This window comes from Leuresthes tenuis, unplaced genomic scaffold, assembly GCF_036924035.1.
Source record: "Leuresthes tenuis unplaced genomic scaffold, fLeuTen1.0.hap1 SCAF_61, whole genome shotgun sequence".
Lineage (NCBI taxonomy): Eukaryota > Metazoa > Chordata > Actinopteri > Atheriniformes > Atherinopsidae > Leuresthes > Leuresthes tenuis.
The window spans coordinates 61,736-86,724 of NW_027325415.1; the positions used below are offsets into that span (position 1 = coordinate 61,736).

The following is a 24,989-nucleotide window of genomic DNA, read 5'->3' on the forward strand; positions in this document are numbered from 1 at the left end:
TGATTGTGTACAGTCGGGTATTTTAACCTTTTCTTACCCGCTTTTTACCAACTATGGTCGGACATTCACACCTTCGTACAGCGGAACACCTCCGCTCCCTCTTTTGATGGTGTATGTTCGGGTATTCAAACCTTTTCTTACCCGCTTTTTCCAAACTATGGTCGGCTATTCACAGCTTCCTCTCCACCATACTTGTATGGTTGGATATTCACACCCACTTGCATCCGAAGACCTCTGCCCCAAATTTTTTTGATATTTAGTCGGACATTCGCACCTTACCCGCTTTTGGCAAACTATGGCCTTCTTGCGGCCAAACACCTCTGATCTCGCATTTGATGATGTAAGGTTTGGCATCCAGACCTTGCTTCACCTGCTTTTCACCAAATATAGTCGGACATTCACACCTTCTTGCAGCCGAACACTTCCGCTCCACCTTTTAGTGTTCTATCACACCTTTTTTTCACCGCATTTTATACATTATGGTCGGAAATTTTCAACCACTCTCATCCGAAGACCTCTCCTCCCGCTTTCTTTAATATATTTGAACTTTAGTCGGACATTCAAACCTTCTTGCAGCTGAACCACCTCCGCTCCCTGTTTTGATCATATATGGTCTGGCAATACTACCTTTTCTTACCCGTTTGTGAGTAATTATGGTCGGAGATTCACACCTACTCACAGCCGAACAACTCCGCTCCCGCATTTGATGATGTATAGTCGGGCATTCTCACCCTTTCTCATCAGCTTTTTGCAAATTATGATCTGACATTCACACCTACTTGCAGTCGAACAGCTCTGCTCCCGCTTTTGATTATGTTTGGTTGGATATTCGAACCTTTTCTTAACTTCTTTTTACATATTTTGGTTGGACGTTCACACCTTCTTGTAGACGAACACTTCCACTCCTGCTTTTGATGATGTATGGTTGGGCATTCACACCTTTTTTTTGCCCATTTTTTAGGAATTATGGGTGGACATTCACACCTTGCAGCTGAACACCTCCTATCCCACTTATGATCATGTGCGGTTTGATTTTCGAAAAGTTTCTTTCATGTTTTCTAGCAATTATTGATGGACATGTAGACCTTCTTGCAGCTGAACACCTCCGCTCCCGCTTTTGATCATACATTGTCAGGCATTCGCACCTTGTCTTACCCACTTTTTACAAACTTTAGTCGAACAGTCACACCTACTTGCAGCCGAACACAACCTCTCTCGCTTTTGATGATGTATGGACCGGCATTCTTACCTTTTCTAACACATTTTTCAGCAATTATGGTCGGAGATTCACACCTACTCACAGCCGAACAACTCCGCTCCCGCATTTGAAGGTGTATAGTCGGGCATTCTCACCTTTTCTCATCAGCTTTTTGCAAATTATGATCTGACATTCACACCTACTTCCAGTCGAACAGCTCTGCTCCCGCTTTTGATTATGTTTGGTTGGATATTCGAACCTTTTCTTAACTTCGTTTTACATATTTTGGTTGGACGTTCACACCTTCTTGTTGCCGAACACTTCCACTCCTGCTTTTGATGATGTATGGTTGGGCATTCACACATTTTTTTTGCCCATTTTTTAGGAATTATGGGTGGACATTCACACCTTGCAGCTGAACACCTCCTGTCCCACTTATGATCATGTGCGGTTTGATTTTCGAAAAGTTTCTTTCATGTTTTCTAGCAATTATTGATGGACATGTAGACCTTCTTGCAGCTGAACACCTCCGCTCCCGCTTTTGATCATACATTGTCAGGCATTCGCACCTTGTCTTACCCACTTTTTACAAACTTTAGTCGAACAGTCACACCTACTTGCAGCCGAACACAACCTCTCTCGCTTTTGATGATGTATGGACCGGCATTCTTACCTTTTCTAACACATTTTTCAGCAATTATGGTCGGAGATTCACACCTACTCACAGCCGAACAACTCCGCTCCCGCATTTGAAGGTGTATAGTCGGGCATTCTCACCCTTTCTCATCAGCTTTTTGCAAATTATGATCTGACATTCACACCTACTTGCAGTCGAACAGCTCTGCTCCTGCTTTTGATTATGTATGGTTGGATATTCGAACCTTTTCTTAACTGCTTTTTACAAACTTTGGTTGGACGTTCACACCTTCTTGTAGCCGAACACATGCACTCCTGCTTTTGATGATGTATGGTTGGGCATTCGCACCTTTTTTTTACCCATTTTTCAGGTATTATGGGTGGACATTCACACCTTCTTGCAGCTGAACACCTCCTCTCCCACTTATGATCATGTGTGGTTTGATTTTCGAAAATTTTCTTTCATGTTTTCTAGCAATTATTGATGGACATTTAGACCTTCTTGCAGCTGAACACCACCTCTCCCGATTTCGATGATGTATGGACCGGCATTTTTACCTTTTCTAACACATTTTTCAGCAATTATGGTTGGAGATTCACACCTACTCACAGCCGAACAACTCCGCTACCGCATTTAATGGTGTATAGTCGGGCATTCTCACCCTTTCTCATCAGCTTTTTGCAAATTATGATCTGACATTCACACCTACTTGCAGTCGAACAGCTCTGCTCCCGCTTTTGATTATGTATGGTTGGATATTCGAACCTTTTCTTAACTGCTTTTTACAAACTTTGGTTGGATGTTCACACCTTCTTGTAGCCGAACACATGCACTCCTGCTTTTGATGATGTATGGTTGGGCATTTGCACCTTTTTTTTTACCCATTTTTCAGGTATTATGGGTGGACATTCACACCTTCTTGCAGCTGAACACCTCCTCTCCCACTTATGATCATGTGTGGTTTGATTTTCGAAAATTTTCTTTCATGTTTTCTAGCAATTATTGATGGACATTTAGACCTTCTTGCAGCTGAACAGGCTTTGTGCACATGTCTCATGAAAATAAAATGGGTGTATGATTGCTGACGGCAGTGCAATACTGCCAAACTTATGAGTTCTTGTGGCAAACTTGATTCAGTGTCTTGACGTGTATACGCTGTTTCGCTGACTTGTCACAAGAAACAAAGTGTGTTTGATAAGATCCGACCATTTTATTACGGGAGGATCAGTATGTATGGATTCTGATGTGACTGATAAACCCATTCGTATCTTAAGCATAATCTAATACGCGAGACAACGCCCTGGCACACAATAAAAAAAAAAATAGAGAGAGAGCGGTTTTGTGTCCCCACAGTCCATAATGTAGAAAAGAGAGAAAAAAGCCTTTCTGATTTGGTGTGTGTGCTCACAGTGCAGAGTGTAGAGAAAAGAGAGAAAAGAAAGCCGTTTTGGTGTCACGGGTGTTGTGACTTACACACACACATTTCTGAATTGAGAAAGGAAATTATTTTAGAGAAAGCACTAGAGTTTAGATCCCACATTTGTTGATAGGCATTCATTTAATTTTTCTTTTAATCAGTTTTAAAGTGAATACTAACTGAGAAATGAAAAAGGTGAAGAGTTTAGAAGCTTGGTTCAAGAGCAAAACTTGGTTTATGATCAGCTGAGTCTCTAAACAGAACAGCAAAGGGCTTCATCGAACATTTAAAAAAGATTCAGATTGTTAGAATATCCAGAATTTATAGGAATGGTGGTGATTACTCTTATTTTCTAGAATGGAAATAACTGCACCATGTCTGTTTTATGAATTTAAGGGGCTAAAAAGTTTTGTTCTCGTTTTTCTATGATTAACCGAATGTATATGAGAGTCCAAACAGACAGAAGGGTTACGGCCGAGCGCTGGACCTTCCAAAAAAGATGAGACAGGCTGGACCTGTGCCATACTAGTTAAGACCGGCCTGTGGATAACAGGTTCTTTAAACTCTCACACACACAAACTCACACACGTTCGCACACATACACCCATACACACACACATTCTTGAACTTGCTGCAAGATTAAACATTTGCATTAACTGACTCCAGCAACTCTGAGTCTCATTGAGAGACTTTTCTCAACAATTGGGTCCTCAAACCAGATCTCAACGTTTTTTCCGCTTTCCAGGGTCGGAGCTGAAACCGTGCACGGGGGAGTCCAGTACTCCTAATGAAAGACCCCCTGCTGAATTGCGGTAATTAGGGGCCAGTGTCCACTGAAAGGGGGAAACAGGGACGAGATCGTACTTTTGAATCAATGGCCAGAAGCCATTGGCAGTGCAGGCATCAACAATAATGGTGTTATTTCACCCATTAACACTTAAGGTACCTCATGCAGTGGCTGTGATATGGTTACTTAACAAAATATCTTTACCAGACATCTCTCCTACATAACAGTTCTTCTTTCACAGCCACACCTTGTTGTCGAGAGATGTGCTACACTTAATCCATCCACACTGCTACCTACCCCACAGATGGAAAGCCTCATGATTGCATGTCAGAAATAACCATCAGTGTTTTACCCAGGCCAGACTTAACTGATATACGTTATGAAAATGCAGAAATAACTATATTTATTCAACAGGTCAAGCAAAAAACCCTGATGGCACAAATGCTACAGGATTTGCAGTAGTAACAGAAACTGAAGTTTTCTTAAAACAACCACTACCAAAAAATTACTCTGTTCAAGCAGTCGAATTGGTAGCTTTAACTGAAGCTTGTAAATTAAATAACAAAAAGGTTGTTAACGTTTACACTGACAGTCAGTATGCCTTCTCAACTGTACATGTGTTAACACAGCATTGGAAAAACAGGTATGTTGACATCCACAGCTAAATGTATAAACTACAAATATTTTAGCATTATTAGATGTTATTCAATTGCCATCTACAATAGACTCGTATGAATGACCGGAAGGAAAACCATACTGCCAAAGAATTTGTTTAAATATGCTGCAGTATTGAGCCACGGACCATGTCATGTCTCAACAGGAGGGATGGAAGCAATAATGAACAAGGTTTTTACAGCATATGGTTTTTAGAATAAATAAATGAATAAAGTTTTGTCTAGCAGGTCAAATATGTGCAAAATACATTCCACAGGGCAATCTAAGACCAAAACGAAGATAATTCCCTAAGCCAGTGTATCTTTTTCAACATATTTGTTTGGATTTCATTATTTCATTATTGTGTAGATTTCATTGAACTAAATTAATGTTAAGGGAAACGATTCTGCTCAGTGACAACAGAGGTTTTTACCAAATGGTCTGAAATATTTCCATGTGCACAAGCAGATGCACTCTCAGTAGCAAAATCACGCGTAAAATAACTCATTTCTAGATTTGAAATTCCTGAAAAGATCTTCAGTGATAATTTGACACACTTTGTAAACTATGTCATCTCACTGATGGCAAAGAACTTAAAATAGATCTTAGAAACCACTGTGATATAGAAGGTTTCGCTAACACATTGGAATTGTTTTACTATTTACATATGCATGTGCAGTGAAGAATTGCTTGCTGCTGATAAATGCAAAGAAGAACAGCTTACACATAGATGCTCACATATAGGCTGCTGAATGCAATGAAGACCTGCTTATCCAGTAAAGTTCAATGTCAATGTGTAATATTCAATTAGGATTTGCAAAACAGTGAAGTTAAACAATGAATGGGTCCATAGTCGGTATGAGAAGACTACAGGAATATTTACCTGGGTGTACGTTCAAACAGAGATGAGAAAATTGCGATAAATTATTGTTTGTTTGTTTGTTAGTATGTATATGAATGTTATGTGTATAAACTGTGTTGAGTTGTAGTTACTCAGTAGTGTCTCAGTGAAACAACCGACGGGGGAAGCCTTGCGGTGACAACAAAAGCAGTGTTTTACTGATCAGTCAAGTTGCTCCAGTGTACTCCATACAAACTGGTTGGCTACTGAAGGGATAGAAAATGGGGAATACTTGTTTTAAAGCAAACAAGGAATTAGATGGGAAAAATACATGTTTTAACGGGACCCAGACAATATTATATAGATGTCGCCACTGAAGTAAAGAACATTTACGTGGGATGGTGTGAGGGTCCTCGTTTGGCTGACGTTCGCCGATATGCTCGCCATGCTCAGAACCAAGTTGAGACGCGTAAGACAACCAAAAGGGACAAGTGTGAAAAGGAGCTGCATTTGGCAACCATGACCATGTATTACGCAGTTGGTGTAAACAGAGGACGAGGCCGAAGTCGAAGACGTGGACGTGTGGGAGAGGAGGTCGAAATGGGCCACGCCAGAGCTATGATCCGAATATTTGTTTTTACTGTGGCCAGACTGGACACTGGAAGAAGGACTGTCCACAGCTAAAAAGTGATGAAATTGGGCAAAAGGCTGACTGAGGGTGGGAGGCAGGTTCTGGACGTCACGCGGCAGCGGAGCCTTCACTAATGGGTGATAGCACAAACACACTCACACATTTTTCCTGCTCTGTGTAGTGAAGCAACGCTTGCCGACTGTGATTCACGTAGTAAAGTTTTGCATGCTATTTCCGTCCTAGAGCAAAGATATTTCTTTCAGAATATAGGAACTTATGTTCATCAGTAGTGACGTCAGGGGAGTTTGATTGTCCTCCAAAGTTAAGTGGAAACCACGTTTACTGTATGTCTGCATCAGGCCAGGTTGTGAAGGAGAAAATGACAATGCCCATTGCGTGTTGTCACTCCCGATGAGCTCTCCTTCAAACACTCATTTTTGTTATCAGAGTTGTGTCCCATTCACCTGATGGGCTGTGATCTCATGTGTAAATTAGGCATTATTTTAACTTCTACACCAGAGGGTGTTAAGGTTATGTTACAGCCTGACAAAGTTTTCACAGCAGTGCAGTTTGATTCATCGGCACTTACATATGCTTATGAGTGGAAACTTCCCAGCTCTCCTTTTTCACAACAACTAGTGGAAGAAGCAAAAGCGTTAGTTTCACCCCTTTCTGATTTCATGCAACCTACTGATTTGCACTGCACATCACACATTTCTTCGGGGCCTGACAATGACTATGAGAAGAAGTGAAAAAATATGTGCGCCTACTTTATTGGCTGTGTCGCTCACTCCAGAGCACTTCGATTTTTTTAATGTTTGTGGTACTCGCCCTCACATTTCCTTGGCCAAACATACACACTGGCAGTGACAAGGTGTGGGAGAGTTTGTTGCTACATGTCAGAAAGAAATGGAGTGGACCGTTTCACCTGCTGATCCAAATTTGATGTTTTCTGAACGATTGTCAGCATACAAAAAAACATTTTTGAGTACAATGCATTGTCAAAGAACTGTGGACTTAATTCCTACCACAGAATCACATTTTGAAGCATGTTTTTTAAATGAAACAGATTTGTCTTTGATACCCATGTTGGCTGAAGTGCCCAATGATCTTTGGGCTAAGAGCAAATATGATGTGGGGTTGATAAAAGGCTGTGAACCAGTAATTGTCACCCCTAAATCAGACTTTTGTCCATGTAAAAAACAATACCCTTTTAAGCCTGAAGCAATTAAAGGGATTAAACCTGTTTTTCAATCTTTTCAGAAAACAGGCGTTATTGTTCCTTTTGAAAATTCACCTGTGCTTACTCCATTGTTTCCTGTTAAAAAGATTAAAGATGCTGGCCAGCCAGATGAATGGCGTTTTGTACAGGACCTCCAAGCGGTGAATGCTGCAGTTCAGCCACATGCTCCTACTGTGCCCAACCCACACACTATTTTGTCTCAAATTACATCAGATGCACAGTTTTTCTCAGTGGTTGACTTGTCGCCAGTGCACCCTGATAGCCCATTTTGGTTTGCTTTTTAGTTTGAAGGGAGATCTTGGACTTTTACCCGGTTATGCCAGGGGTACTGTGAAAGTCCCACTATTTACAATGCTGCCCTCAAAGCTAGTCTGGATTAACTTCAATCAACCACAGGCTCTGCTCTTTTGCAGTATGTGGATGACATCCTTTTATGTGGTCCATCTAAACAACAGTGTGAAAAAGACAGTGAATCTGTTGAAACATCTTCCTTCTTATGGCCATAAAGCCAGCCTTTCTAAGTTACAGTTTGTACAGGACGAAGTCACCTTTTTGGGTCATGTGATTTTTAAGGATGGGCGCTCACTTTCTCCTAAACGTGTTGCTGCAGTTCAGATCATTCCTAAACCGGTTACTAAAAAACAGCTTATGTCATTCTTAGGTATAACATCTTACTGCAGGAACTTTATTCCTAACTACTCTTTTCTCGAAGCTCTCTTAGGTGCTCTTATCCATGGTAAAGGCAGCTGCAGTTCTGACATGCAGCTCCAGCCTTTAGTCAGCTTAAGCTGGCTCTTCAAACAGCACCAACACTTGGCATTCCAGATCCTCATAAACCTTTCATACAGGCAGTTGATGAGAAGCATGGTTGTATGACATCTGTTCTTATGCAGGAACATGGGGCAGGCAAAGGCCAGTGGCTCATTTCTCAGCAAAACTGGACTCTGTGACTGCAGGCCTGCCTGGTTGTCTTCGTGCTGTTGCAGCTGCAGAGAAAGCTGTCCTGGCCTCCCAAGATATTGTGGGCTACGCTAATTTGACTGTTTTGGTTCCTCATGCTGTTGCCTTTATTCTTCTCGAGCAGAAAACTTCACATCTTTCAACTGCTCGTTGGCTCAGATACACCTCTGTGATATGCCAAATGTCACTGTTAAACGTTGTACTGTTCTGAATCCTGCTACTTTGCTTCCGACTCCTGAGGATGGGGAGCCTCATGACTGTGAAGCTGTTTTGGAACAAGTTTGTACACCCCGACCTGATCTTTTAGAGACTCCTCTTCCAAACTCTGACATGATTCTTTTTGTAGATGGATCAGCTTTGCGTGATCCAGCCACAGGTACTAACTGTGTTTGGTTTGCAGTATGTTCTTCACATGACACTTTGTTGTCTGGTTCTCTTCCTAAACATTTCTCTGCTCAAACTACTGAGCTTATTGCACTTACTGAAGCTTGTAAGTTGGCAGCTGGTAAGTCTGTCACTATTTACACAGATTCCAGATATGCTTTTGGTGTTGTTCATGACTTTGGTGCGCTGTGGAAACACAGGCATTTCCTTAAATCAGATGGTAAAACTATTCTGAACTCCAAGCAGGTTTCTGATCTTCTTGATGCGATCCTTTTGCCTACAGCAATCTCGGTCTGTAAGTGTACGGCTCACACTAACTCAGACGATCCTGTTGCTTGTGGCAATGCCAGAGCTGATGCTGCAGCTAAGCAAGCAGCTAATTTTTTTCCTGTTTTCGCTTCCCTCTCTTTGCAGGCAGAAGACTCCCTCACAGATCTCCATGCTTTGCAAACTTTTGCCTCTGCAGATGAAATTTGGTCCTCTGGACGCATTTGGTCCTCTGTGGGTGCAACTCATACGGATGGTGTTTGGATGGGACCTGATGGTAAACCCTGTCTACCTAAACATTTTTTTCCTCATTTTTCAAAATTGACACATGGGTTGGACCATGTGTCAAAAGGGGGGATGCTGAATGCACTCACTGCTCAGTGGTTCACAAAAGGGTTCAGTTCATATGCGCAAAAATACTGTCAGTCATGTATGGTTTGTGCCACACATAATGTAGGAAAGGCATTACACACATCGCAAGTTGCACACCCTCCACCAGAAAAACCTTTTGAACATTTGATGATGGATTTTGTTGAACTCACACCAGCTGAAGGAAAGAAATATGCACTAGTAATAGTGGACGTGTTTAGTAAATGGGTTGAAGTTTTCCTTGCAAAACATGCAAACAGTAATGCAGTGACTAAAGCACTGCTAAACAGAAATCATTCCTAGATGGGGCATTCCAGAGAAGATCAGCAGTGATAATGGCACACATTTTGTAAACACTGCATTGACTGAGGTTGGTAAATTCCTGGGAATAACCTTGCGCACACATTGTGCTTATCATCCACAGAGTGGAGGTGCTGTGGAAAGAGAAAATGGTACATTAAAGTCCAAGTTAGCCAAATGTTGTGAAGAAACAGGTCTGCCATGGACAAAAGTATTACCTATTGTGCTTACCTACATGAGAATGAGAATCAGAGCTCAAGTGAATCTCAGCCCATTTGAAATTTTATTTGGCAGACCTCCTAACCTGGGATTGGGACCTGTAACCAGACCCCTCCCTTCCACAACTGTTTGTGATGATGCTATGTTGTCTTACTGTCGAAACCTTTCCACTGTTCTATCTCAAGTTTCACAGACAGTAAAAGCAGCCCTTCCAGCCACAGAAAACACACCACTCCAACCAGATGACAGGTGGTGAAGGAACTTCGCAGGAAACATTGGAAGTCCAAACGTTGGCAAGGCCCGTTCCAGGTGCTACTGGTCACTCATACAGCTGTTAAAGTTGCAGAGAGAGCAACCTGGATTCATGCCAGTCACTGTAAGAAGGTACCAGAACCAGTAGATGACTTCCACCCTGACATACATCAGCCTAACCAACACGCCCGGAAGGACAAGGATAAGAGTCAGCAGTAAAAGCTGTACTCCACCGGTGTGTTAAGTGCTAGTAACCTCTGACACCGAAGATTGAAACATCCTTACTGAGACCTGCGATGAAGATGATCATACACATGCTGTGAACCATGGAAGAAACTGTTTGTTGTTTGTATTTTCTTATTTGTAACCAGCATGTGCACATTGTATCTTGATTTCACAGGAAGCAATAATACAGGGCTGCTGTATTTTTCCCTGTGTGAAAGGCCTCATTGTATGTATCTCACCAAATGATTCAAATGACTCAAAGAACTTTTTTGCTTTCAAAATTTTTCCTCTAGTGACGCTGACTTAGAGAGGGATGAAGATAATCATATTTAATTGTTCATGTTTTGATTGTTTATCATTGGACCCTTTATCACTATGATGCCTGCATTTTAAACTCACGTTGTGTGCAAATGCAGGCTGATGTTTTACAGATAAAGTTATTATTTTCCTTGTTTCTTTTGGGTTGATTAATATAATGGTATTATTATAATCAAAAGGGAGGAATGTAATGGAAAATAATTCTTATATGCATTGTATTGAGTGTTACTGTGTATAACCTGCAAATGACCGAGCTGCAAGGTACCACCCTGCCCTGTTTTCTTAAATTCCTCTTTACAATGGTGGGCTTGTTATTATGAGATAGCTGCACTTTAGGGGGGACAGGGTTAGGCTGGTATTTACGAGTGTGTCTGGGTAACCTCAACTAATGGTTGGGGAGGAAAGTTAGAAGAACAATCAATTATACCCAAAAACAGATGACGTGATGAGTGGGCAATATAACTGTGTGTTTTTGCTTCAGTGGTCAGAGCAACTCTGTATTCTGTACTGTGTTGTTCTCTCTTGCAAGATATTATTATTAAAGCCTCTTATCTCCTCAAAAGAAAATAACTGACTCCCCAAGTGCAAGTGTCAGGACAAATGATCAAACTTCTCCAAGCTTCAGTCTGCAGAGAGGTACAAGACAGGGTTGCCCACTTTCGCCCTCACTTTTTGCTATTTTCATCGAACCTTTAGCAGCTGCTATCAGACAAGATAGAAATATTAAAGGCATCCAACCCCAAAATATTGAGCATAAAATAAGTCTTTATGCTGATGATGTATTACTTTTCCTTCAGAACTCACAGACGTCTCTCACTCACACGATCACACTCATAAATAAATTCTCAGCACTTTCTGACTACTCTATCAATTGGTCTAAGACCACAGTTCTGCCCATTAACTATAGGGACCAGAATATACCTTCGATCACTTTACAGTCAGGAAATATTAGATATTTAGGCATAAACATTTCCTCCAGGCTCTCAGGGCTAACAAAGCTAATTTATGTGCAATTATTAAAGACAGTAGAGGACGATCTCTCTCGTTTGAAGTCCTTACCTATATCACTTATGGGGAGAGTTACAACCATTAAAATGATGATACTACCAAAAGTTAACTATTTGTTCTCAATGATCCCCATAAAACCATCTGCTACTTGGTTTAAGTCACTAGGTTCATGCATCTCCAAATTTCTGTGGAAAAACAAACCACCACGTATTAGTTTAAAAACCCTACAGAAGACCAAGGACAGTGGTGGATTAGATTTACCTAATTTTCAGCACTATTCCTTAGCCAATAGGTTACAGTATATATCAAAATGGTTTAAACCTAGCCCAATAGATGAACCATGGATAAATATAGAACAAGCATTGTGTGATAATCTGGAAATCTCTGACCTGCCACTTATTAGTCAAAACGTAAAAAATCACAAATGTTTCAAAAGCATTAACATCAGCACCTCTCTGACAGCCTGGTAGGAATTTCTTAAAATAACAAAGTCTTCACTTGTCCCGTGTAAGCTTACACCCATCTGGAACAATCCTGACATCCTGCAAAACAAAAAAATGCTAAACTTTACTCTGTGGAAGATCAAAGGAATCAAACATCTGGAACATATAATCCAAAATGGACATTTTATTTCATTTGATGAGCTCATATCACAACATGAGATAGGCAGCAATAAATTCCTAGAATATCAACAACTTAAGTCTATAATAACAAAGAAATATATCCTCCACCAACCAGACTTACAACTCCTGATTAGGGTAGTAGAATTTCTAAGCATCTGCACCCCAAAACTACTATCAAAAATATATAAATTATTGTCTAAGATAGATGACACAATGTCTCTACCGTCCTCAAAATGGGAGGCAGATTTATCCATCAGTTCTAGTCATAGCTTCTGGCCACATATATGTTTGAACACCTTCAGAATGACTCGAAATCCTAATTTACAGCTCATACAATACAAAATTCTTCATAGAACACACTATACAGGACAAAGGATGTTCAGGATGGGTCTAACACACTCAAACATCTGCTCACATTGCACAGATAACACACCTGATGATTATGCACACGCTTTGTGGTTTTGTGCGCCTGTCCAGAGGTTCTGGCTTGAAGTCTTTGCGGACCTATCAACATGACTAAAGTGTAGCATTCCTGCATGCCCCACACTGTGCATACTGGGTGACTTAGACAACATCAATGTGGAATTTAGCTTAGCACACATGATCCTCACAGTGTTATGTATAGCAAAGAAAACTATTCTCATGAACTGGAAAGCGAAGAACAATCTGTGTATTAACCAGTTTAGAAATTTTCTTTTAGATTATATTAGCATGGAAACAATGTTTGCTTCCTCAAAACATCAATTGGCTGAATTTAATTTTCTCTGGTCCCTTCTGATTAGCTTGATCACATAGTGGTGGTGGTGGGTTGCTGTCCCGTCGCTCTGGGCGGTTGGGTGTGTGCTGGGGGGGGCTGTGTGGCTTCGGGCGTCTGGTGGTCTCTCGGGTCGTGGGGAAATACAGCAGCCCTGTATTATTGCTTCCTGTGAAATCAAGATACAATGTGCACATGCTGGTTACAAATAAGAAAATACAAACAACAAACAGTTTCTTCCATGGTTCACAGCATGTGTATGATCATCTTCATCGCTGGTCTCAGTAAGGATGTTTCAATCTTCGGTGTCAGAGGTTACTAGCACTTAACACACCGGTGGAGTACAGCTTTTACTGCTGACTCTTATCTTTGTCCTTCCGGGCGTGTTGGTTAGGCTGATGTATGTCAGGGTGGAAGTCATCTACTGGTTCTGGTACCTTCTTACAGTGACTGGCATGAATCCAGGTTGCTCTCTCTGCAACTTTAACAGCTGTGTGAGTGACCAGTAGCACCTGGAACGGGCCTTGCCAACGTTTGGACTTCCAATGTTTCCTGCGAAGTTCCTTCACCACCTGTCATCTGGTTGGAGTGGTGTGTTTTCTGTGGCTGGAAGGGCTGCTTTTACTGCCTGTGAAACTTGAGATAGAACAGTGGAAAGGTTTCGACAGTAAGACAACATAGCATCATCACAAACAGTTGTGGAAGGGAGGGGTCTGGTTACAGGTCCCAATCCCAGGTTAGGAGGTCTGCCAAATAAAATTTCAAATGGGCTGAGATTCACTTGAGCTCTGATTCTCATTCTCATGTAGATAAGCACAATAGGTAATGCTTTTGTCCATGGCAGACCTGTTTCTTCACAACATTTGGCTAACTTGGACTTTAATGTACCATTTTCTCTTTCCACAGCACCTCCACTCTGTGGATGATAAGCACAATGTGTGCGCAAGGTTATTCCCAGGAATTTACCAACCTCAGTCAATGCAGTGTTTACAAAATGTGTGCCATTATCACTGCTGATCTTCTCTGGAATGCCCCATCTAGGAATGATTTCTGTTTAGCAGTGCTTTAGTCACTGCATTACTGTTTGCATGTTTTGCAGGGAAAACTTCAACCCATTTACTAAACACGTCCACTATTACTAGTGCATATTTCTTTCCTTCAGCTGGTGTGAGTTCAACAAAATCCATCATCAAATGTTCAAAAGGTTTCTCTGGTGGAGGGTGTGCAACTTGCGATGTGTGTAATGCCTTTCCTACATTATGTGTGGCACAAACCATACATGACTGACAGTATTTTTGCGCATATGAACTGAACCCTTTTGTGAACCACTGAGCAGTGAGTGCATTCAGCATCCCCCCTTTTGACACATGGTTCAACCCATGTGTCAATTTTGAAAAATGAGGAAAAAAATGTTTAGGTAGACAGGGTTTACCATCAGGTCCCATCCAAACACCATCCGTATGAGTTGCACCCACAGAGGACCAAATGCGTCCAGAGGACCAAATTTCATCTGCAGAGGCAAAAGTTTGCAAAGCATGGAGATCTGTGAGGGAGTCTTCTGCCTGCAAAGAGAGGGAAGCGAAAACAGGAAAAAAATTAGCTGCTTGCTTAGCTGCAGCATCAGCTCTGGCATTGCCACAAGCAACAGGATCGTCTGAGTTAGTGTGAGCCGTACACTTACAGACCGAGATTGCTGTAGGCAAAAGGATCGCATCAAGAAGATCAGAAACCTGCTTGGAGTTCAGAATAGTTTTACCATCTGATTTAAGGAAATGCCTGTGTTTCCACAGCGCACCAAAGTCATGAACAACACCAAAAGCATATCTGGAATCTGTGTAAATAGTGACAGACTTACCAGCTGCCAACTTACAAGCTTCAGTAAGTGCAATAAGCTCAGTAGTTTGAGCAGAGAAATGTTTAGGAAGAGAACCAGACAACAAAGTGTCATGTGAAGAACATACTGCAAACCAAACACAGTTTGTACCTGTGGCTGGATCACGCAAAGCTGATCCATCTACAAAAAGAATCATGTCAGAGTTTGGAAGAGGAGTCTCTAAAAGATCAGGTCGGGGTGTACAAACTTGTTCCAAAACAGCTTCACAGTCATGAGGCTCCCCATCCTCAGGAGTTGGAAGCAAAGTAGCAGGATTCAGAACAGTACAACGTTTAACAGTGACATTTGGCATATCACGGAGCACAGAGGTGTATCTGAGCCAACAAGCAGTTGAAAGATGTGAAGTTTTCTGCTCGAGAAGAATAATGGCAACAGCATGAGGAACCAAAACAGTCAAATTAGCGTAGCCCACAATATCTTGGGAGGCCAGGACAGCTTTCTCTGCAGCTGCAACAGCACGAAGACAACCAGGCAGGCCTGCAGCCACAGAGTCCAGTTTTGCTGAGAAATGAGCCACTGGCCTTTGCCTGCCCCATGTTCCTGCATAAGAACAGATGTCATACAACCATGCTTCTCATCAACTGCCTGTATGAAAGGTTTATGAGGATCTGGAATGCCAAGTGTTGGTGCTGTTTGAAGAGCCAGCTTAAGCTGACTAAAGGCTGATTCAGCCTCAGGAGTCCATGGAACACGATCAGCTGACTGGAGCTGCATGTCAGAACTGCAGCTGCCTTTACCATGGATAAGAGCACCTAAGAGAGCTTCGAGAAAAGAGTAGTTAGGAATAAAGTTCCTGCAGTAAGATGTTATACCTAAGAATGACATAAGCTGTTTTTTAGTAACCGGTTTAGGAATGATCTGAACTGCAGCAACATGTTTAGGAGAAAGTGAGCGCCCATCCTTAGAAATCACATGACCCAAAAAGGTGACTTCGTCCTGTACAAACTGTAACTTAGAAAGGCTGGCTTTATGGCCATAAGAAGGAAGATGTTTCAACAGATTCACTGTCTTTTTCACACTGTTGTTTAGATGGACCACATAAAAGGATGTCATCCACATACTGCAAAAGAGCAGAGCCTGTGGTTGATTGAAGTTAATCCAGACTAGCTTTGAGGGCAGCATTGTAAATAGTGGGACTTTCACAGTACCCCTGGCATAACCGGGTAAAAGTCCAAGATCTCCCTTCAAACTAAAAAGCAAACCAAAATGGGCTATGAGGGTGCACTGGCGACAAGTCAACCACTGAGAAAAACTGTGCATCTGATGTAATTTGAGACAAAATAGTGTGTGGGTTGGGCACAGTAGGAGCATGTGGCTGAACTGCAGCATTCACCGCTTGGAGGTCCTGTACAAAACGCCATTCATCTGGCTGGCCAGCATCTTTAATCTTTTTAACAGGAAACAATGGAGTAAGCACAGGTGAATTTTCAAAAGGAACAATAACGCCTGTTTTCTGAAAAGATTGAAAAACAGGTTTAATCCCTTTAATTGCTTCAGGCTTAAAAGGGTATTGTTTTTTACATGGACAAAAGTCTGATTTAGGGGTGACAATTACTGGTTCACAGCCTTTTATCAACCCCACATCATATTTGCTCTTAGCCCAAAGATCATTGGGCACTTCAGCCAACATGGGTATCGAAGACAAATCTGTTTCAGATAAAAAACATGCTTCAAAATGTGATTCTGTGGTAGGAATTAAGTCCACAGTTCTTTGACAATGCATTGTACTCAAAAATGTTTTTTTGTATGCTGACAATCGTTCAGAAAACATCAAATTTGGATCAGCAGGTGAAACAGTCCACTCCATTTCTTTTTGACATGTAGCAACAAACTCTCCCACACCTTGTCACTGCCAGTGTGTACGTTTGGCCAAGGAAATGTGAGGGCGAGTACCACAAACATTAAAAAAATCAAAGTGCTCTGGAGTCAATAAAGTAGGCGCACATATTTTTTCACTTCTTCTCATAGTCATTGTCAGGCCCCAAAGAAATGTGTGATGTGCAGTGCAAATCAGTAGGTTGCATGAAATCAGAAAGGGGTGAAACTAACGCTTTTTCTTCTTCCACTAGTTGTTGTGAAAAAGGAGAGCTGGGAAGTTTCCACTCATAAGCATATGTAAGTGCCGATGAATCAAACTGCACTGCTGTGAAAAAAGGCTGTAACATAACCTTAACACCCTCTGGTGTAGAAGTTAAAATAATGCCTAATTTACACATGAGATCACAGCCCATCAGGTTAATGGGACACAACTCTGATAACAAAAATGAATGTTTGAAGGAGAGCTCATCGGGAGTGACAACACGCAATGGGCATTGTCATTTTCTCCTTCACAACCTGGCCTGATGCAGACATACAGTAAACGTGGTTTCCACTTAACTTTGGAGGACAATCAAACTCCCCTGACGTCACTACTGATGAACATAAGTTCCTATATTCTGAGAGAAATATCTTTGCTCTAGGACGGAAATAGCATGCAAAACTTTACTACGTGAATCACAGTCGGCAAGCGTTGCTTCACTACACAGAGCAGGAAGAATGTGTGAGTGTGTTTGTGCTATCACCCATTAGTGGAGGCTCCGCTGCCGCGTGACGTCCAGAACCTGCCTCCCACCCTCAGTCAGCCTTTTGCCCAATTTCATCACTGTTTAGCTGTGGACAGTCCTTCTTCCAGTGTCCAGTCTGGCCACAGTAAAAACAAATATTCGGATCATAGCTCTGGCGTGGCCCATTTCGACCTCCTCTCCCACACGTCCACGTCTTCGACTTCGGCCTCGTCCTCTGTTTACACCAACTGCGTAATACATGGTCATGGTTGCCAAATGCAGCTCCTTTTCACACTCGTCCCTTTTGGTTGTCTTACGCGTCTCAACTTGGTTCTGAGCATGGCGAGCATATCGGCGAACGTCAGCCAAACGAGGACCCTCACACCATCCCACGTAAATGTTCTTTACTTCAGTGGCGACATCTATATAATATTGTCTGGGTCCCGTTAAAACATGTATTTTTCCCATCTAATTCCTTGTTTGCTTTAAAAAGAGTATTCCCCATTTTCTATCCCTTCAGTTGCCAACCAGTTTGTATGGAGTACACTGGAGCAACTTGACTGATCAGTAAAACACTGCTTTTGTTGTCACCGCAAGGCTTCCCCCGTCGGTTGTTTCACTGAGACACTACTGAGTAACTACAACTCAACACAGTTTATACACATAACATTCATATACATACTAACAAACAAACAAACAATAATTTATCGCAATTTTCTCATCTCTGTTTGAACGTACACCCAGGTAAATATTCCTGTAGTCTTCTCATACCGACTATGGACCCATTCATTGTTTAACTTCACTGTTTTGCAAATCCTAATTGAATATTACACATTGACATTGAACTTTACTGGATAAGCAGGTCTTCATTGCATTCAGCAGCCTATATGTGAGCATCTATGTGTAAGCTGTTCTTCTTTGCATTTATCAGCAGCAAGCAATTCTTCACTGCACATGCATATGTAAATAGTAAAACAATTCCAATGTGTTAGCGAAACCTCCTATATCACAGTGGTTTCTAAGATCTATTTTAAGTTCTTTGCCATCAGTGAGATGACATAGTTTACAAAGTGTGTCAAATTATCACTGAAGATCTTTTCAGGAATTTCAAATCTAGAAATGAGTTATTTTAAGCGTGATTTTGCTACTGAGAGTGCATCTGCTTGTGCACATGGAAATATTTCAGACCATTTGGTAAAAACCTCTGTTGTCACTGAGCAGAATCGTTTCCCTTAACATTAATTTAGTTCAATGAAATCTACACAATAATGAAATAATGAAATACAAACAAATATGTTGAAAAAGATACACTGGCTTAGGGAATTATCTTCGTTTTGGTCTTAGATTGCCCTGTGGAATGTATTTTGCACATATTTGACCTGCTAGACAAAACTTTATTCATTTATTTATTCTAAAAAAAAAAATTCAATAATTAGTAAAACCATATGCTGTAAAAACCTTGTTCATTATTGCTTCCATCCCTCCTGTTGAGACATGACATGGTCCGTGGCTCAATACTGCAGCATATTTAAACAAATTCTTTGGCAGTATGGTTTTCCTTCCGGTCATTCATACGAGTCTATTATAGATGGCAATTGAATAACATCTAATAATGCTAAAATATTTGTAGTTTATACATTTAGCTGTGGATGTCAACATACCTGTTTTTCCAATGCTGTGTTAACACATGTACAGTTGAGAAGGCATACTGACTGTCAGTGTAAACGTTAACAACCTTTTTGTTATTTAATTTACAAGCTTCAGTTAAAGCTACCACTTCGACTGCTTGAACAGAGTAATTTTTTGGTAGTGGTTGTTTTAAGAAAACTTCAGTTTCTGTTACTACTGCAAATCCTGTAGCATTTGTGCCATCAGGGTTTTTTGCTTGACCTGTTGAATAAATATAGTTATTTCTGCATTTTCATAACGTATATCAGTTAAGTCTGGCCTGGGTAAAACACTGATGGTTATTTCTGACATGCAATCATGAGGCTTTCCATCTGTGGGGTAGGTAGCAGTGTGGATGGATTAAGTGTAGCACATCTCTCGACAACAAGGTGTGGCTGTGAAAGAAGAACTGTTATGTAGGAGAGATGTCTGGTAAAGATATTTTGTTAAGTAACCATATCACAGCCACTGCATGAGGTACCTTAAGTGTTAATGGGTGAAATAACACCATTATTGTTGATGCCTGCACTGCCAATGGCTTCTGGCCATTGATTCAAAAGTACGATCTCGTCCCTGTTTCCCCCTTTCAGTGGACACTGGCCCCTAATTACCGCAATTCAGCAGGGGGTCTTTCATTAGGAGTACTGGACTCCCCCGTGCACGGTTTCAGCTCCGACCCTGGAAAGCGGAAAAAACGTTGAGATCTGGTTTGAGGACCCAATTGTTGAGAAAAGTCTCTCAATGAGACTCAGAGTTGCTGGAGTCAGTTAATGCAAATGTTTAATCTTGCAGCAAGTTCAAGAATGTGTGTGTGTATGGGTGTATGTGTGCGAACGTGTGTGAGTTTGTGTGTGTGAGAGTTTAAAGAACCTGTTATCCACAGGCAGGTCTTAACTAGTATGGCACAGGTCCAGCCTGTCTCATCTTTTTTGGAAGGTCCAGCGCTCGGCCGTAACCCTTCTGTCTGTTTGGACTCTCACATACATTCGGTTAATCATAGAAAAACGAGAACAAAACTTTTTAGCCCCTTAAATTCATAAAACAGACATGGTGCAGTTATTTCCATTCTAGAAAATAAGAGTAATCACCACCATTCCTATAAATTCTGGATATTCTAACAATCTGAATCTTTTTTAAATGTTCGATGAAGCCCTTTGCTGTTCTGTTTAGAGACTCAGCTGATCATAAACCAAGTTTTGCTCTTGAACCAAGCTTCTAAACTCTTCACCTTTTTCATTTCTCAGTTAGTATTCACTTTAAAACTGATTAAAAGAAAAATTAAATGAATGCCTATCAACAAATGTGGGATCTAAACTCTAGTGCTTTCTCTAAAATAATTTCCTTTCTCAATTCAGAAATGTGTGTGTGTAAGTCGCAACACCCGTGACACCAAAACGGCTTTCTTTTCTCTCTTTTCTCTACACTCTGCACTGTGAGCACACACACCAAATCAGAAAGGCTTTTTTCTCTCTTTTCTACATTATGGACTGTGGGGACAGTCCATAATGTGTGCCAGGGCGTTGTCTCACGTATTAGATTATGCTTAAGATACGAATGGGTTTATCAGTCACATCAGAATCCATACATACTGATCCTCCCGTAATAAAATGGTCGGATCTTATCAAACACACTTTGTTTCTTGTGACAAGTCAGCGAAACAGCGTATACACGTCAAGACACTGAATCAAGTTTGCCACAAGAACTCATAAGTTTGGCAGTATTGCTCTGCCGTCAGCAATCATACACCCATTTTATTTTCATGAGACATGTGCAGGCACCTGTTCATCTACTGTTCTATCACTATGAATTAGTTTATCTATTATCAATAAGGATACTTCTACAACTACTATCAAAGTATGTCCAGACTTCTTATGTTGTCAGTTGCTATATATGAATAAGTGGGTTGCTACTGAAAAGCATTAAGCATGTCACACAGCCCAAACATATAACATTTCAGGACACACCACACAGTTAACAACCACAGTGAAGCGTGTCAAAGCCCAAACATGTAACATTCAACAGGACACTTACACAACACATTCAAATCAAACAGTCAGACAACATACAAGAACATATACCCCAGCCAGCATTGCTCCCTGCCTATTTTCCTACAACTCACTATGTGTGCGCACACCTTTATTCACAAACTCTTCAACTTATACTCTTTTACCGAAGCTGCTACAGCTCGATTGGCCAAATACCCTTAGATCCTATTTCGGTGAATTTGACATCTGCCTTGTATGTAACAGATTAGCGGTTTAGCAGTTTTAATTTAGTTTGAGTGAAGGAATTCATTTTATAGCAAAATCCGAAATCGTGAAGAACTCATGAAAGTAAGCTTATTCTCGGATTCCTGAAACTTTAGATTTGCTCTTTCTTTTACTGCAAAGTACAACGTTGAGCAGCACTAATGAGTTGTTTCTATTTTTGGCAGGCTTTACCTTTGCGGATGAAGCCCTTTCTGTCTGTGCAAAAGAAATCTTGTTACTGTGCAGAGTGACTTCTCTGAGTAGAGTCGCCTTACTTGTTGCGACTGTGCCGATGTTCGAAGCTGGAGTGCAAAGTTGTTGCTTGAATGGTGCTCGCTGGAGCGTGTGGTAGTGTAAAGTTATACCATTTAAAAGGGCTGAAGAGTGCTCAGTGCAGCGGGTGGGCGGAGGTGCAAAGTGACACTATGGCCATAAAAAGAACACCGCTACAAGTGCGCATTGTGCCAGGAAGGGCCCTCGGACGTGAACCAGTGGACAGTTATCGCTTCTCGGCCTTTTGGCTAAGATCAAGTGTAGTATCTGTTCTTATCAGTTTAATGTCTGATATGTCCTCTATGCGAGGACTACATATTAAATGGATTTTTATCAATAGGAGTTGAAAAAGGAGCTTGCTCCGTTCACTCCAAGCATCGACCCGGTACTGCAGTGCCGCTGGGAACGGTGCGCTCTCCTCTGCTCTTGTGAAAAAGCAAACAGCGGTGCAGGATGGAAGTTTCTTTTAATCTGCTGAGAAAAGAGAGTGAATGCGAAGCAGACTTTAACACGGCTCTGGGAGCGAGCCGAGTGCGGGCTAACCGGGACAATTGCTTGAAAGAAACGCGACACCGAATGAGCAGTCAGAACAAAGCCTCAATACGGTGTTCCTGTGTTGTTTGTGGCTGCCTTGTCTTTTGCACAGAGTAAAAGACAAGGCAGCCATCGAATAGGGCCCGATTGTTCCTACTTGGTCAGCCGAGGAGCAAGGGGGGGAGCAAGCGTCTCAACCAAGCAAAGCTCACCATGGGGAAGGTGGCTATGCCAACTAGCCTGATGCCATGCTCCCGCAGTGATGGATAATCGTACACTGGTTTCTCTTCATAATGTACAAGTCTTTCGCCTTTTACTAAAGACTTCCGTGGAGAGCAGCACTAATGAATTGTTTCTATTTTTGGCAGGCTTTACCTTTGCGGGTGAAGCCCTTTCTGTCTGTGCAAAAGAAATCTTGTTACTGTGCAGAGTGACTTCTCTGAGTAGAGTCGCCTTACTTGTTGCGACTGTGCCGATGTTGCTTGAATGGTGCTCGCTGGAGCGTGCGGTAGTGTAAAGTTATACCATTTAAAAGGGTTGAAGAGTGCTCAGTGCAGCGGGTGGGCGGAGGTGCAAAGTGACACTATGGCCATAAAAAGAACACCGCTACAAGTGCGCATTGTGCCAGGAAGGGCCCTCGGACGTGAACCAGTGGACAGATATCGCTTCTCGGCCTTTTGGCTAAGATCAAGTGTAGTATCTGTACTTATCAGTTTAATATGTGATATGTCTATGCAAGGACTACATATTAAATGGATTTTTATCAATAGGATTTGAAAAAGGAACGGTGCGCTCTCCTCTGCTCTTGTGAAAAAGCAAACAGCGGTGCAGGATGGAAGTTTCTTTTAATCTGCTGAGAAAAGAGAGTGAATGCAAAGCAGACTTTAACACGGCTCTGGTAGCGAGCCGAGTGCGGGCTAACCAGGAGAATTGCTTGAAAGATACGCGACACCGAATGAGCGGTCAGAACAAAATCTCAATACGGTGTTCTTGTGGTGTTTTTATAAAATGCGGTGTAAAAAAAGGTGTGAATGCCCCATAGAAAACTAAAAGGTGGAGCGGAAGTGTTCGGCTGCAAGAAGGTGTGAATGTCCGACTATATTTGGTGAAAAGCAGGTGAAGCAAGGTCTGAATGCCCAACCTTACATCATCAAAAGCGAGATAAGAGGTTTTTGGCTGCAAGAAGGCCATAGTTTGCCAAAAGCGGGTAAGGTGCGAATGATCGGCTAAATATCAACAAAAGTGGGGGCGGAGGTCTTCGGATGCAAGTGGGTGTGAATATCCCACCATACAAGTATGGTGGAGAGGAAGCTGTGAATGGCCGACCATAGTTTGCAAAAAGCGGGTGAGAAAAGGTGCGAATGTCCAACCATACATGATCAAAACAGGGAGCGGAGGTGTTTTGCTGCGACAAGGTGTGAATGTCCACCCATAATTAATGAAAAGCGGGCAACAAGTAGGTTCGAATGCCCAACCATACATCATCAAAAGCAGGAGTGGATGTGTTCGGCTACAAGAAGGTTTGAATGTCCGAGCATAGTTTGTAAAAAGCGGGTAAGAAAAGGTTCGAATGCCCGAACATACACCATCAAAAGAGGGAGCGGAGGTGTTCCGCTGAAAGACGGTGTGAATGTCCGACCATAGTTGGTAAAAAGCGGGTAAGAAAAGGTTCGAATGCCCGAATATATACCATCAAAACGGAAGCGGAGGTGTTCGGCTGTAAGAAGTTGTGAATGTCCGACCAAAGTTTGTAAAAAGCAGTTAAGAAAAGGTGCGAATATCCAACCAAACATAATCAAAAGTGGGAGCAGAGCTGTTCGACTGCAAGTAGGTGTGAATGTCCACCCATAATTCCTGAAAAATGGGTAAGAAAAGGTGCGAATGCCCAACCATACATCATCAAAAGAAGAAGTGGATGTGTTCTGCTACAAGAAGGTTTGAATATCCGACCATAGTTTGTAAAAAGTGGGTAAGAAAAAGTTTGAATGCCCGAACATACACCATCAAAAGAGGGAGCGGAGGTGTTCCGCTGTAAGATGCTGCGAATGTCCGACCATAGTTGGTAAAAAGCGGGTAAAAAAAGGTTAAAAAACCCGACTGTACACAATCAATAGCGGAAGCGGAGTTGTTCGGCTACAAGAAGGTGTGTAAGTCCACCAATAATTACTGAAAAATGGGTAAGAAAAGGTGTGAATGCCCAACTATACATCATCAAAAGCAGAAGTGGATGTGTTCGGCCACAAGAAGGTTTGAATGTCCGACCATAGTTTGTAAAAGGCGGGTAAGAAAAGGTTCGAATGCCCGTACATACATAATCAAAAGAGGGAGCGGAGGTGTTTCGCTGCAAGAAGGTGTGAATGTCCGAGCATAGTTTGTAAAAAGTGGGTGAGAAAAGGTTCGAATGCCAGAACATACACCATCAAAAGAGGGAGCGGAGGTGTTCCGCTGTAAGAAGGTGTGAATGTCCGACCATAGTTGGTAAAAAGCGGGTAAGAAAAGGTTCGAATGCCAAAATATACACCATCAAAAGCGGAAGCCGAGGTGTTCGGCTGCAAGTAGGTGTGAATGTCAGATCATAATTTGCAAAAAGCTGATGAGAAAGGTGTGAATGACCGACAATAATTGCTGAAAAATGTGTTAGAAAAGGTAAGAATGCCGGACCATTCATCATCCAAAGCGGGAGAAGAGGTGTTCGGCTGCAAGAAGCTGTGAATGTCCAGCCATAATTACTCAAAAACGGG

General features: G+C 41.8%; 3 non-coding genes across 3 annotated transcripts; all 3 read left to right on the plus strand.

The window, feature by feature from the left end:
* Window positions 1-21,942: 21,942 nt before the first annotated feature.
* Window positions 21,943-22,133, plus strand: LOC140285827 (U2 spliceosomal RNA). Its single transcript, XR_011910774.1, has one exon. It is a non-coding gene; the product is annotated as a U2 spliceosomal RNA (small nuclear RNA).
* Window positions 22,134-22,520: 387 nt separating this feature from the next.
* On the plus strand, window positions 22,521-22,634 carry LOC140285866 (U5 spliceosomal RNA). The gene has a single exon (XR_011910808.1). It is a non-coding gene; the product is annotated as a U5 spliceosomal RNA (small nuclear RNA).
* Window positions 22,635-22,909: 275 nt separating this feature from the next.
* Window positions 22,910-23,095, plus strand: LOC140285843 (U2 spliceosomal RNA). Its single transcript, XR_011910788.1, has one exon. It is a non-coding gene; the product is annotated as a U2 spliceosomal RNA (small nuclear RNA).
* Window positions 23,096-24,989: the final 1,894 nt, after the last annotated feature.